We start from the raw sequence: 13,098 nt of genomic DNA, 5'->3' as shown, positions 1-13,098 counted from the left end.
AAAGAAGCTTTAAGAACTTAAACTTTGGGCTAATTAGCATTCTCTTCATATAGAAACGAGAGCTGATTAAGCTTCTATGAAACCTTTTTAAGGGAATTCTGGTTGCTTGGGTATGGTATTGATCTCGATTCTGATATCTCTCTAACTATTGTACAAAATTAAAAAAAAAAACACACACACACTCACATGTGAGTTGCTTCAAGTCTTGTTTTCATATAAAATATTTTCGATCATCAATATTTTTAGCTGGAAATCCAAACTAAAGCAAACCCTGATTATTAAATGTACCACCAATGCCCAAGCCTGTTGAAATGTGTTGCAATAATAATAATTTAATTTTTATTTTTCAAGAAATAATAAATGTTTAAAAAAGGTTAATATTTTACTTGGAATTATAGTAAGCGTGTCGCGAAAATGTTTTAAAACAACATTTCCTTGCACGGTTTTATTTTATTGAAATCTTCCGAAAACGAATAGAAAATTAATTTTGGCGTTCGTCGTTAGGCATGAGTGTAATTCGTATAATTTTTTTTGAAAATTATAGATATTTATTTGAACAACCAAAAATTTTGGAAAAAATATTTTAAACAGAGAGTTCTTGGGGAGAAAGCATATCGTTTCAGAGAAAACGCCAGTGACAATTTCACCAACACCCAAAAAAGAGTTTGCTTAATTCCAATACCACTCGGCGCTAACTCTATATCAAAATGCGCGAAACATGCATTATCCCAAAGATGATATGATTGGAAAAGCACTACTGACATTACGACTCGAGTTCCAAAGGAAAATGATGCATGAACAAGAAATTTTTTTTATGAAATTTTTATCCTATTGGATTAGTCATCCAAGAAACAAGAAAAAAAAAAGTTGACATCATTAAGTGAGGATCGAATTCACAACAACTTTAAACTTCATCTTGCCAACCCGACAGATTCACCACTTCAGCCAGATGGTAAACGAGTGTTAATTGTCATTGTCTTTTTGCCACGCATAATATAAAAAATTGCTTCCTTTCATGACGATTTCTCTATGTATAGTGTGAACAACATCTACTGTGAGCGAAATAAGAATAGCACCACTATATGTTTTGCTTGTTAAAATATGAATGATTGAAAATTACGAAAAATTTCTTCCACATATTGTTTCGAATTGCTTAACGGATAAATCAAGCATAAGTTTACTTTTTTTGAACATATCAATTGGCGTTGCGGACCAAGATTGTGAAAAAGGGGTGCAAAACAAGAATAGCACCACTTGAGTTTTAAAAAAAACAAGATTATTTTTGAAAATTTACTTTGTAAAAGTGAATAATAATGCTTCTACGAATTATTTGAATAGATAACTGCATTTTAAGGAGTTTTCCAGAATTCCAAAGGTTTTCAAAGATATTAAAAGATGGTTTCAAGAGGTGCTCCTCTAGCGTTAAGGAAATTGATATTTGAGCTATAAAACTTTATCAAACTGCTTGATTTCTTCATTAACATTCATAAGTATGATGCAAAATGATGAAACATAGGTTTGAGTCTGAGTTTGAATCCAACAAGCAGGTTGGAATTCAAAAATACTAATGTTTTCAATAGTCAAACACTATTTCTAGAGTTTGTTTTTATTAGGTCGTAAGAGCCACTAGACATGTTTTGAGAAAATCGATGTTTAAGTTCCGAATAACATTTTCAATTCTCATTTTATTATTTCTGAACTAATTTTTCTGTATATTAGAAAGTAGACGTAAAACTAGACGCAGAACATGCTGGTGTACTCGAAACTAATGTAAATTAAACTATTATTGATAAAGATGTACTTACGACTTAATGCATTTCTCATTTGGCGTTAACGTCTTTTTGGTCAATCGATCCATCTTGGATTACAAAAACTGATTTGATTGGCCAGATCTCCAGTAATTCTTTCGGAGTTGATTACAGAAATGCTTGAATTAAAAATCTTCTCCAATAAATCCACGTATATCTTCTTCCGAAGAAATCTTGAATTACTGCGTGGTGGAACTGGCCTTTGGGAATCCACCAGAACATTAACAGGCATTACCTGTGCGCCACTGGCAGATCGAGAAGTGTCTAAAGCGGGCCACAGACTACATCCAACGCTTTTAATTGTTTTGGTTTCTTCTGTAACGAAAAAAGTTAAACTGGCTTTTCACACGTAGAAGAATAAAGTATTCTACTCACCCGACAACAATTTACAGTGTTTCACCATGCTAAAATGGATAATATCACTGCTGTAGACAGGTTTGTTTTTCTTTTCACGTTAACTTCATCACTTCCCGAAGCAATTTTCGTGACGATGCACAACGTCGTATAACCAACTATTTTTTTGCGACGTTTTGCATCACGGCAAATGCCCGGCAACGCAAAATGACGCAAAAACCAAAGTACACTTAAAAATGAGAAAGTCATCATACGTCCTAAATTCAAATCATCTTGGTAAAGTTATTTATTGATCAAATGTAACAGAGATTTTATCAATCACAGAATCCATGTTTATCAGTCGTTTGAAGCCAATAACTCAGTTTTGTTTATATTGGTTCTTACGACCTAATCAAAACAAACTCTAGATTTCTCTAGTTTTAAGTCATAGATGGCAGCCCTATCTTGCCATTTAACCAAATTCATGCCCATTTACGAATATCCGGGATAAATAAGGGAGTGCTGGATGATTTTCAGCTCTTAAAATAATTCATTTGCATGATTTTTTTTAATGTATGTATGTAAGTAGTATGTAGCTAATCTGCCATGCGTGCATGGATTCACCGCAGTTTGCCTAAGTATGAGCTCCCAAATTTTCTTTAGATATTCTAGTTTGAGAAAACATCCGATGTCACGAACGCCATCGTACCCGGTACCATGGCTTCGTGTGAGCTGTTATGTAGTGAATGCATAACGTGTCTCTGTTAGTGTATTTTGGATAAACGAATCTATCAGGTTTCCAATCAGTGTGTTATTAATTTACTACAGGTATTCCGGCATCCATGTGTATATCTGGCTGATTGGCATCTGATTGAACGTGCGGAATAATTCAATTATTTAACAACAATTTAACCATCTTACTATTTAATTTGCATGGTTTTTTTTTAGTTTAAAAAATCAATGATCATTCAAGTTTACCAACTAAGTAGAGCCAAAAAAAAGTTATACAATCTTTAATTGGACACTTCAAATAATTCAACAAGGATAAATTGAGAGAATTGGTTCAATGGTTGATAATTTATAGCTGTTTGTACTTCTAAGACCCAGTTCTCAAGCAGGGGCCTTTAGGACGCAAATGATTTTCACTTTTACGAACATCTAATGTAAAGGTAACGTGCATGTCGAAGAAGGGTTCAACAATATTTATAGGACAATTTATGTCTTTTGCAATATTGTTCAGTTTCACAAGGATTATATTTCTGTATAAAATTTACTGCTGAGCACGGAGACAAAAGACGACTGTTGTTCCAATTTTTTGAGCTAGTTCTACCAATCATCAAAGTGTACTTTATTTTTTTCATATTCAACTATAATTATAATAAATTCAACTACAAACTGCTGATCGATGTCACGCGATCCACTATGAATATAAAATATTCAACTGTAATGGTGTAATTGATTCAACTATAAATATGATAGGTTCATCTATTATTTTTTTTTTTTTTTTTTTTTTTTTTTTTTTTTTTTTTTTTTTTTTTTTTTTTTTTTTTTTTTTTATTTAGGACCTTTTTTTTCATTCAGGTCCATCATCATCTATTATTGTATTATTTATTTCTGACAACCAAGTATAAAACGTGATGGATTCAACTACAAACTGCTGATTACCTTACGAAATTAATTATGAATATGATAGATTGACCTGTAGTGGTACAATTGATTCAACTGTAAATATCAATTGTTTTTTTTTTTTTTATAATTCTTTATTTGAAACGGCAATATCAATTGTATGATTGATATTAGGCATTCAATGGAATTCTGTAAAGGCAGTTTTCTTCCATTGAGATTCTTTTCGTAATCTTGTTTAATTATAACATACATTTCCTCGCCGTAAATAATATACTTTTGTGTTCTCAGCATGATTAAATTTTGCTCGCGTTAAAGTTTCTTTGTTTTACTGCCAGACGTGCTGAGAACAGTAGCGTCCATAACCAGGGAGCCTTTTGGTGTGGGGAAGTGTGGTGGGCCGCTACAAAAAAAAAAAAATAAATGTAGTAGATTCAACTATGCATTTTTGATTGCCTTTCACGTTGAACTGTAAATATGATTGATTAAACTATAAAATTCTGATTGTTTCAACTAAAAATATAATTTCTTTCAACTACACTTGTATAATCGACTCTCGCATTGAACTATAAATATAATACATTCCAATATATATTTTAAAGATTGATGGTGCGATACTTGAATTCTGTAGTGTTCATTTGTGTTCATAAGCAAAAATAAATTAAATCGTAATTGTGAAACCAGTACGTGTTCTCTGCAGCGATTGTGGTGCTGTTTTCAAGGCTCAGCCGGCGGGTCCGGACATCGGTGGCAAACCTCAAGCGCTCTCCGGCTATGGGGAAACATTTTCCTCTACCAGCTCCTGGAAGCGGTCGTGTAGTAGGCCGATAGTTCCTGGAATTGGGAAAGGTGCACTCACTCTGGCTCCCCGCGAAATTGATGTGGGTCTTAACGTTCCTTTACATGATCCTGCCGGGATCACCCAGAAAACTGTTATTCGTAAGTCAGTAAGGTTGTTATAGCGAATGACAGATTTATGCCATGATATTGAGTGAATTTTCAGCCCTTTAAGACGCACAATTTGCTGGGCAACTATGCATCAAGATGCAAAAAGAACAACAGCAGAGGGACCAGGACGTGGATATCGGGATTTCCGGTCAGATTTTCTAGTATCGTGGCGACTTAAACGAACTAGATGTGAAATGCTGAAATAATAAATTTAACCATAATAAAACGTAGCCATGAAATTATTCTAAGCAAAATAATCCTAAGATATCAAAACTTGCAATATAAACAGAAGTATAATTTACAATATTTTTGAAAGACCTCATTAAATCAATCATAGAAATTGAACTCGAATCCATCATATTTATAATAAAATCAAGCATATTATTATCGTTTTATCTACTACAATTATTATTGAATGTATGACATCAATCGGACATTATACTTAAATTTATTATATTTATTGTTGAATGCACCAAATTATCATACAACCATAGTTGAATGTATTATATGTATTGTTAAATGTACGAAATCAAATAGATTGTCTATTATATGTATTGGTGAAATTTCGATATTATTTGTTGGAAATACCATACTTTTTTCTCCGTGGAAGTTCATCGAGATAAAAAATGCTAACTTTTTTGTTATTTAAATAAGGGCTTTGATATCTATGACAAAGTTTTTTATCTAATCAAAACACATCTTTTTTTTCAAGCGCCGATGTGGTCTAGTGGATAGGCTGGCGCGAGTATGGTTTTGATATGCCAGGCGTACTGGGTTCGATTCCCGGTATCGGCAAGTAAAACTTTTGGGTTCGAATCTCATAAGTAGCCGATAGGTAAGATGTGTTTTCTCGTATAATTGACTATATAATAAGAATGTTCAATCAGTTGCCAGCTGGCCAGGTATATACACGGATGCCGGAATAGCTGTAAGTAAACTAGCCCACCTGATTGACTCGTTCTTCCAAAATATACCTACATCAACACAACACATTCACTCCATAACAGTTCATACGAAGCCATGGGGTCCGGGTATGGTGTCTCGCTGCATTAGAGATTTGTCGGAATTAATCATCTAAAGAATGCGTATGAACACATACTTTGGCAGAAACTGCGGTGAATCCGTGCACCCATGGTGGATTACCAACATACATACATACATCAAAACACATCTTTTTTTCAAATATGTCAAATATGTCCTATTACATCTCAGGAGTTACAGAGAAAGTAAAACAAATACATACGTAGAAAAAATTGTTTTTTCAATCTCCTTAGAAACCCGAGCAGACTTTTATGGCAAAATTATAGCAAATTTTGCTATCACGCCCTGAGAGCCAAATGTGCTTTCATTTTGCTTGACATAAGGTGGTACACAGCAAAAATGAGAGCAAAAATTTTCATACATGGTTAGCAAAATGATGCCTAATTTTGCTTAAACTGAGACCTTAATTACACCTCGATTTCTGAGAGCTTGGAGAGCATAATCATGCCAATATAAGGTGTCAAAAAAAATTTCTTTACAGCACAATTTAGCATGAATATGCTTTCAAAATTTATGAAAAACGAAGAAGGACGTTCACGTGTAAAAAATGTTATTCTCTTTTTTGCCTTGTACCACCTTAGTAGAAAAATGGGAGAAAATTTGACGCTCCTGTCGTGATAGCAAAATTTGACAATATACATAGTTTTACCGCAAAATTATGCTCGTGATGGGACTCCCCAAGCATAAATCATCTTAAATCATACTAAGCACACTTGTACAGACATCACGTGAAAATAGGACACGAAAGAAAACAAAATTTTGTTATATGTAGTCTATTGAAATAACTTCACAAATAGTAAACGCCTGAAACTATACTATAGCTAAGCGCATTTGTACAAGCATCGCGTGAGGATCAGACACGTAGGAAAACAAATTTTGTAATTTTGTTCTCTTCTCAATCTGATGACATAATTTTTTACTTTTTACTTTCCATTTTTGTTGCATAAATTTAGGCGTTTAAGCTGTTATGATTGTAAATGAGAATGTCTTACCTTTTATGCAAAATAAAAGCACACACGAATATTAACGCCCCTTTGCAAATCATATCTGGTTTTAAAGATCTCTCAAGAACAAGGTTTTGTTTAAGAAGAAAAAAGGTTCAAGAATAAATCAGAAGGTTAAGGTTAAAACTAGGATTAAAATATGCTTTAACGAACCTGTAAAAACTGCATCTGTTGGCCTTATGGTTGAATGGGAAAGTGCAAGTCACAATGCTAACGAGCATAACTGCAAAGATTTTCCAAGTTAACGTCCGTAACAATCCGGATTCAGTTTCTTTAAAGATCAGCCCCAACTAGCCTGTGCCGTAGCCGGGAATCCTTCTGGCAAATGCTGTCAATGTAAGGCGGTCGACAAGCTTCGGTGATTTGATATTAAATAGCTCACTTACATTGGAGACTCCTGACTTCCGTACGGCTGGATTTGCTGAGCTGAATAGTAGTGATACTGTCACTATTGATGATAATCCATCACTTGTACCAGCTGCTTGCCGCATTTTCGAGTGGCCGACAAAACTGGGATTGCTTCGAACTAAGTCAGGTCTGTGATTCAATAAAAAAATGTGTGGCTGGAGAAAAAAGAACAAAATTATATTTTGAATTAATTAAACGCTATATACATAAATTTATAAGAGTAAATACTTCCAACTTACCTTAACAAGTACAGCTCCGAAATCCCATGATATTTTGGGCTAAACTGGTTTCTTGGCAAAACCTGTGGAGTAAACAGACACGGACACCAAAAACTACCCCCTTTTGAATACTTTTGACGTAAAACGCCACTTCAGTGCAGGAACCCACTGGTGACTTAAAGCGCAACAACCTAAAAGTGGGTAGTTGCGCATTAAGGTACCAGTGGGTGAAAATGATTTACTTCGTTATATTTGAAAAAAAAAAATGATAAAAAGACATATTTCATTAAAATTTACGTATTTTGGAGCAGTTTTCAAAAGTTTCCTTATGCAGTATGAAGTATCAAACCCCAATATGGTTATTTTTATGGTAAATTTATTCAAAAACATAATAAACGGTTTTAAATTACAAATGATCAAAGTGAAAGTCTTTTCAAATAAATTTTAATTTTAAATATCACAGTTACAAAGATAAAATATCAAACAAAACGAGTTTGGCTCCTTAAGCCTGAAGGTATGAGCCGTTTCAAATAAAGAATTTACAAAAAAAAGAGAAAATTGAGATTTTTTTCACAATTGTTTCAATATTCATGATACACACGATTTGAAATTGACCTATAAAATATCTATCAACATTTATAGAAAAAAAAACTAGCTAGCGGAAATATCATCTATTATCGAAACGAAACCTCCAATTCCTGACAGGCTATTATTTTTTTTTAAACCTTACAATGGTTAAAATAACAATGAAAAAATCCTATAAGTTTACGCCTATACACAGGAATATCGAATAAGTGAATACCTACTGTTAGTAAAATCCAATTAATGTATTGTGGAGGGAATGCTGTCCAGATCCAATATTATTTCGCCGTACATGCTGAGATCTTCAACACCGATGAATCTGACCATTTTAAATCGACTCTGTCAGCTGAACATATTCGCCAGAAATGCTAAAATTGAAAAAATAAGATTAGTTTTTTTTAAATAGACATCAAAATAAAAGATGAAACAAAAATAATTGTACGTTTGCAAATCCGAAATCAATAAGAAGTAATTTAAAAAGCATACTATAAAAATGAGTCGAATGCATGCACCTTCTAGTACCTTTCGCTTCGGAATCTCCGTTGTCAATTGAAGGAAATAATTGAGCTCAGATTGTAGAGTCGTCCGAAGAACCAGTGATCAAGGAATCCAAAGACAGCTTACAAGTAAAGGAGGAATATTCCGGGTCTTTTCACATCCTGTGTGTGACCGATCCTGCTACACCTAGCCAGGTAAGCGTCTGTGTTGTGCCTCCGGATACTACACTGAGTGTCCTCCTCAGTTCGATTACGAAATAAGATTTCAAAATCTGTAATTAGAGAAGACAATTTAAGGAATATAAAACCAAATTCAATTCGAATCAAGCGACATTTAACGCGATTTCATGCAATGATTCGGTTCTGTCGGCGTTCCGGTTAACGGATCATTAATTGCAATTAATTAATGTTGTCTGGTTCTTAGATATTATTGATAATATATTTCATCTGAAAAAAACTCACCAGATTCTTGATCCCACTGCTTCATTACAATTTACGGATCAGCAGAAGATTTTTCGAATTTCCCGTAGCTCTTGCCTCTGCTGGGAGCCGCTACTTAATGATTGTGGTTATGTTTCCAGGACACGTCGGCACTTGTCTTGGGATAACCGGATACTTGAAATCGTTTCGGTCTGTGGGGCACCGATCGATTATTCTACTTCTGGGTGCCATGCCTGGTCCCCGGGTTACTCTGTTTTGTACAAACCACGGTTCGGGACGCCTCCAGCAGGACGGTTTGAACCTAATAGGGAAATTAAAAAAAGGGATTTAGAATTGTTTATTTAAAAATATTTGAATGCAAACTTACCAATGTATCAATTTGTTATTCATTATCCAACAAACCTGCGGAATCGGGTGGATGTTGATCGGAACACGGAACACGACGAATACTTTGTTCTTTTTTCAAAACAATTTGCACCCAAATTTTCATGCTCGTTGTACTAGATTTTAAAAACAAACATTCACTCACAAGTGGATCGGTGACTGCGCCAATATATCCGTGAGTTGTCACTGTATATATATTATAGGGTACCTACCGCGCATTTCAGGTTGTACAGAAAATAAACTTGAAATAGTTTTCCTTACCTTACATATTCAGTGCTTAGTTTTCAAGATCTAAACTTGGTGATGTAACAATTGATTTAAAAATACACAATGGTCAAAGAATTACGAAATAAAAATATTTGCTAAAACATATCTAGCGTAACATTTCACAGTTAGCTCGAAACGAGAAAAACGCGTTTGAAAATTCGGAACATCTTTTCAAATCCTATTTAAAAAATCGATCACTTTTTGTTCAACAAAATCAAAAAATGTGCATTATATTCACTTATTGTTCGATGGATATCAAGAAATTGACCTTTTTTCACTTAATTTAAGAGATTTTCGAGTTTCGCCCTTTTATTGTTTTCGATTTTAGTTACGCCTGCAAGTTTCACCCAATTGATCGGCTGTCTTTGTTTTGGTTTTGAAGTTTCGCCCATTCGCCCTACACGCAAAAACTAATTAGGCCGTTTTGTCACACACGGTCAACTCAGTTACGCCTATTGGCCCTGCATTTTGAATAGGCGTAACTTCACGTTCTAACGAAAATGCATCAACAGGAAGTTTCGCCCAATAGAATTTTATCAATAATTTGAAAGTTTTAAGTAATTTTAAGATGAAACCGCGTTTGATAGGTAAAGTGCAACCGCGTGCATCCGGAATGACCGTTAACTCGATTTGTTTACATTTGACAGTTTCGCCCTTTTGAAATGTTACGCTAGATATCATAACAAATTCGGCCAAAGAGGTTTCCTATTTTTTTGGAACTAAGCATAGCCTCGGACGAAAATGAAATTTTTTATTTTGTCAAAAACCGATCATGTTGCTTAACTTCCAAATTATTGAAATGTTTAACTATCACCTCCCGTTTATTCAAATTGAACTGTTGTGCCATTTTAACACATTTTCCTATTCCATATCCACATTCCATATCCACATTTCGTTTCCTTGAGAGATATTCTGCTTTAATGTGCAGCAGTACCTATACACATTTAATGTGTTGGTCTATTTATCTCGATAATGTTTGAAATTTCATGCAGCAATGTGTGAAATGTGTTGTTAGTGTAAATCGAACTTCTGCTAGTACCACTGAATTCTAGTCCATTCTAGTCCAGTCCATAAATGCTTATCATTTTCTGTATTTTCCAAATTTAAGCAATTTCAATAAACGTAAATGATATGTTTATTGAAATTGCTCAAATTTGAAAAATATAGCAAAGTGTCAGACTTTATCGTACTGAAAATGGTGCTAGTGAAAGACACCCACTGTTGTGGAGAATTTGACTTTTTGGCACTAGAGAGAAGAATTTCGAGTCGTCACTTGACAAGGTGAGTGGTTTCTTTATTTGGTCTTCTTTTGAAGAAAATCATTGAATGACATGAAATGAAATCAAATTTTGATTTTTTTCGCTTTTTGTTGGTTAGAACACCAAATCGTGGTTTTTTTGTATGACAACTTTTTGTGATCTATTTCGGAAAAAAATCATAGATTTTAAATACCTATGTATCTGTTTATACTTTGTTTTCAAATTTGTTTTTTTAAGGATGCTTAATTTTGCTGTAAAGCAGAAAATAGTGTAATTTTGGTCTCAGGTTTCTATTTTATTGAAACATTTGAACAGCTTTAATAAGCCTAGTTATGCTATCAATCAAAATTTAAAGCATATTTTGGTTTCAGTTTGCTGTGGATACTTGAATTTGGTCTTAGTTTGCTGTCAACTCAGAATTGTTGATACCCTAATTATGCCTAATTTTACTGTCGCAGAAAAATCAACAGCAAATTTTGCTCACAGTTTGCTGTTAACAGCACATTTTGGTCTCAGTTTACTATTGATTTGGGCATCAAAGTCTGCTCGGGTAAGCAATTAATGTATTTTATTCAAAGGCTCATATTGTTTAATTTCACTGTAAATCCTAAGGGTGATGTTATAGGACTTTGACATATTCGACAAACTTATGTATTTTGATCAGATAAATTTTTTTTAAAGACGTCAAAGCCATAATATGAATCACAAAAATGAAAATATTTTAACTCCATTTAACCCTACGGCAATAATTTTAAAACAAAAATATACTCCTTGTAAAACTGAACAATGTTGCCGAAGACATCAAATGTCTATCTCTTAATCCCTGGGCGCTTTTAATCTAGTATAGCCAAAATGATGATCTGCATCACTGTGCAATGGTGACAGTGGAACAAGTGGAACAAAATTATCAAATAGACCAAGTTGAATATTAGTATGGTCTTTTCAGATTTAGTTAATCAAAAGACTGTCATTTATGCGCTTTTATAAATTCCTGTTTCTATAAATATTTAATTGCGGATATAAAAATCATTGATCTTCACTGTTTAAGTTGAAAATAAAAAAAATTAATTTCTGCAACCCATGACCAGAGTGAGCTTGTACTCGTGTGTTCCTTTTTACGGATTTGTTAGATCGGCGTTGAAACGTAAAAGCCAGTGTCACATTCAAAAGCTGCAAATCGCTGATAACGACGCTATCTCAACTGCTGGAAAGATGGAACTCAGTGAGTTCCAAATGCTTCCATAATCACGTGATAAGAAAAACACGCTGTGCTGCTTCACAACATACCCACATGGGCCAAATGTAGAAACGGGAGGCATGAATTTTTACACTACCGACTTTTTTCTGTCCTGTCTCACATGCCTCCTCGTTGAACATCGGTCGGAATACTTGCATACATCGTCATTAGCTTGGCAGTCGGCCAGTCATAAATATTCAATTGCTTTTCATACTTTGAAGCGCGGACCATTTGGATTGATCATTTTTGATCGTTTGCTTCCATTAATTTTGATCAACTGCTGCCCGGCCTGGTGTTGGTTTCGGATTTCGTACCCGGACTCTAGCTAGTTTCTAAACCATTTACTCGGAGTGTTGAAGCCGCTGCTGGCTGGCGAATATATTTCAGCAGGTATTTGTTTGTAGCTCAGCTGAATGTGTACAGTACACATATCACTACTGTGCTATGAGGTAATTTTGTCACGTGCTGAGGGAATTTAACTCAACTCGTTTGCTCTCTCCTCCTCGCGATCATCAGCACCCGATCGCTGCCGATTTTCTCATCTGCTGTACCGTTTCTCGCACAAGTTCAGAGACTTTTAAATTAACACTTTGAGATGCTTGCTGGATTTGTTGTTTGCGTCCGTCTCTGCTGTCGAAGTTTCTTACAATTTTTGGCCCCCGGAGAATGATGAATTTCGTTCACTTGCTGCTGCTGGGGAATTTTCGGTTGTTTTTTATGCCTTGTTTTCTTACTCCCTCATCGGTCCATATCTGTCGCTAATGGTTTGTTGTGACTCGTATCGAGTCTCGATCCTCGTGGTGTGTAAAAGCTAATCAACACCTCCCCAATACACATTTGTACGAGAAGAGGTGTTAGGTTGAGAAAAATCCACCCTGATTGCACTCACTAGTCGCGCTCATCCGAAGAAGTGTGCCGCGCAAATTTCATCAGGATAGAGGGTAACCCACCAACACAAACCGTTCGTTCAAGAGTGGAACAGAATATTAGATTTGTGGACGCAAAATAAAAAAAAAAAAAAAACAACAAACTCAAACAAGTCTTATAA

The 13,098-nt window shown here is 34.6% G+C and overlaps 1 long non-coding RNA gene across 1 annotated transcript; it reads right to left on the bottom strand.

The window, feature by feature from the left end:
* Positions 1-8,194: 8,194 nt before the first annotated feature.
* On the bottom strand, positions 8,195-9,264 carry LOC129751727 (uncharacterized). Its single transcript, XR_008738784.1, has 3 exons — positions 8,925-9,264; positions 8,488-8,734; positions 8,195-8,333 (listed from the first exon to the last, which is right to left on the bottom strand). It is a non-coding gene; the product is annotated as an uncharacterized LOC129751727 (long non-coding RNA).
* Between the last annotated feature and the right edge of the window lie 3,834 nt (positions 9,265-13,098).

The sequence above is a fragment of the Uranotaenia lowii genome, chromosome 3 (genome assembly GCF_029784155.1).
Source record: "Uranotaenia lowii strain MFRU-FL chromosome 3, ASM2978415v1, whole genome shotgun sequence".
NCBI lineage: Eukaryota > Metazoa > Arthropoda > Insecta > Diptera > Culicidae > Uranotaenia > Uranotaenia lowii.
The sequence above is the reverse complement of the archived record's forward strand: the minus strand, read 5'-3'. Positions and strand labels throughout refer to the sequence as shown.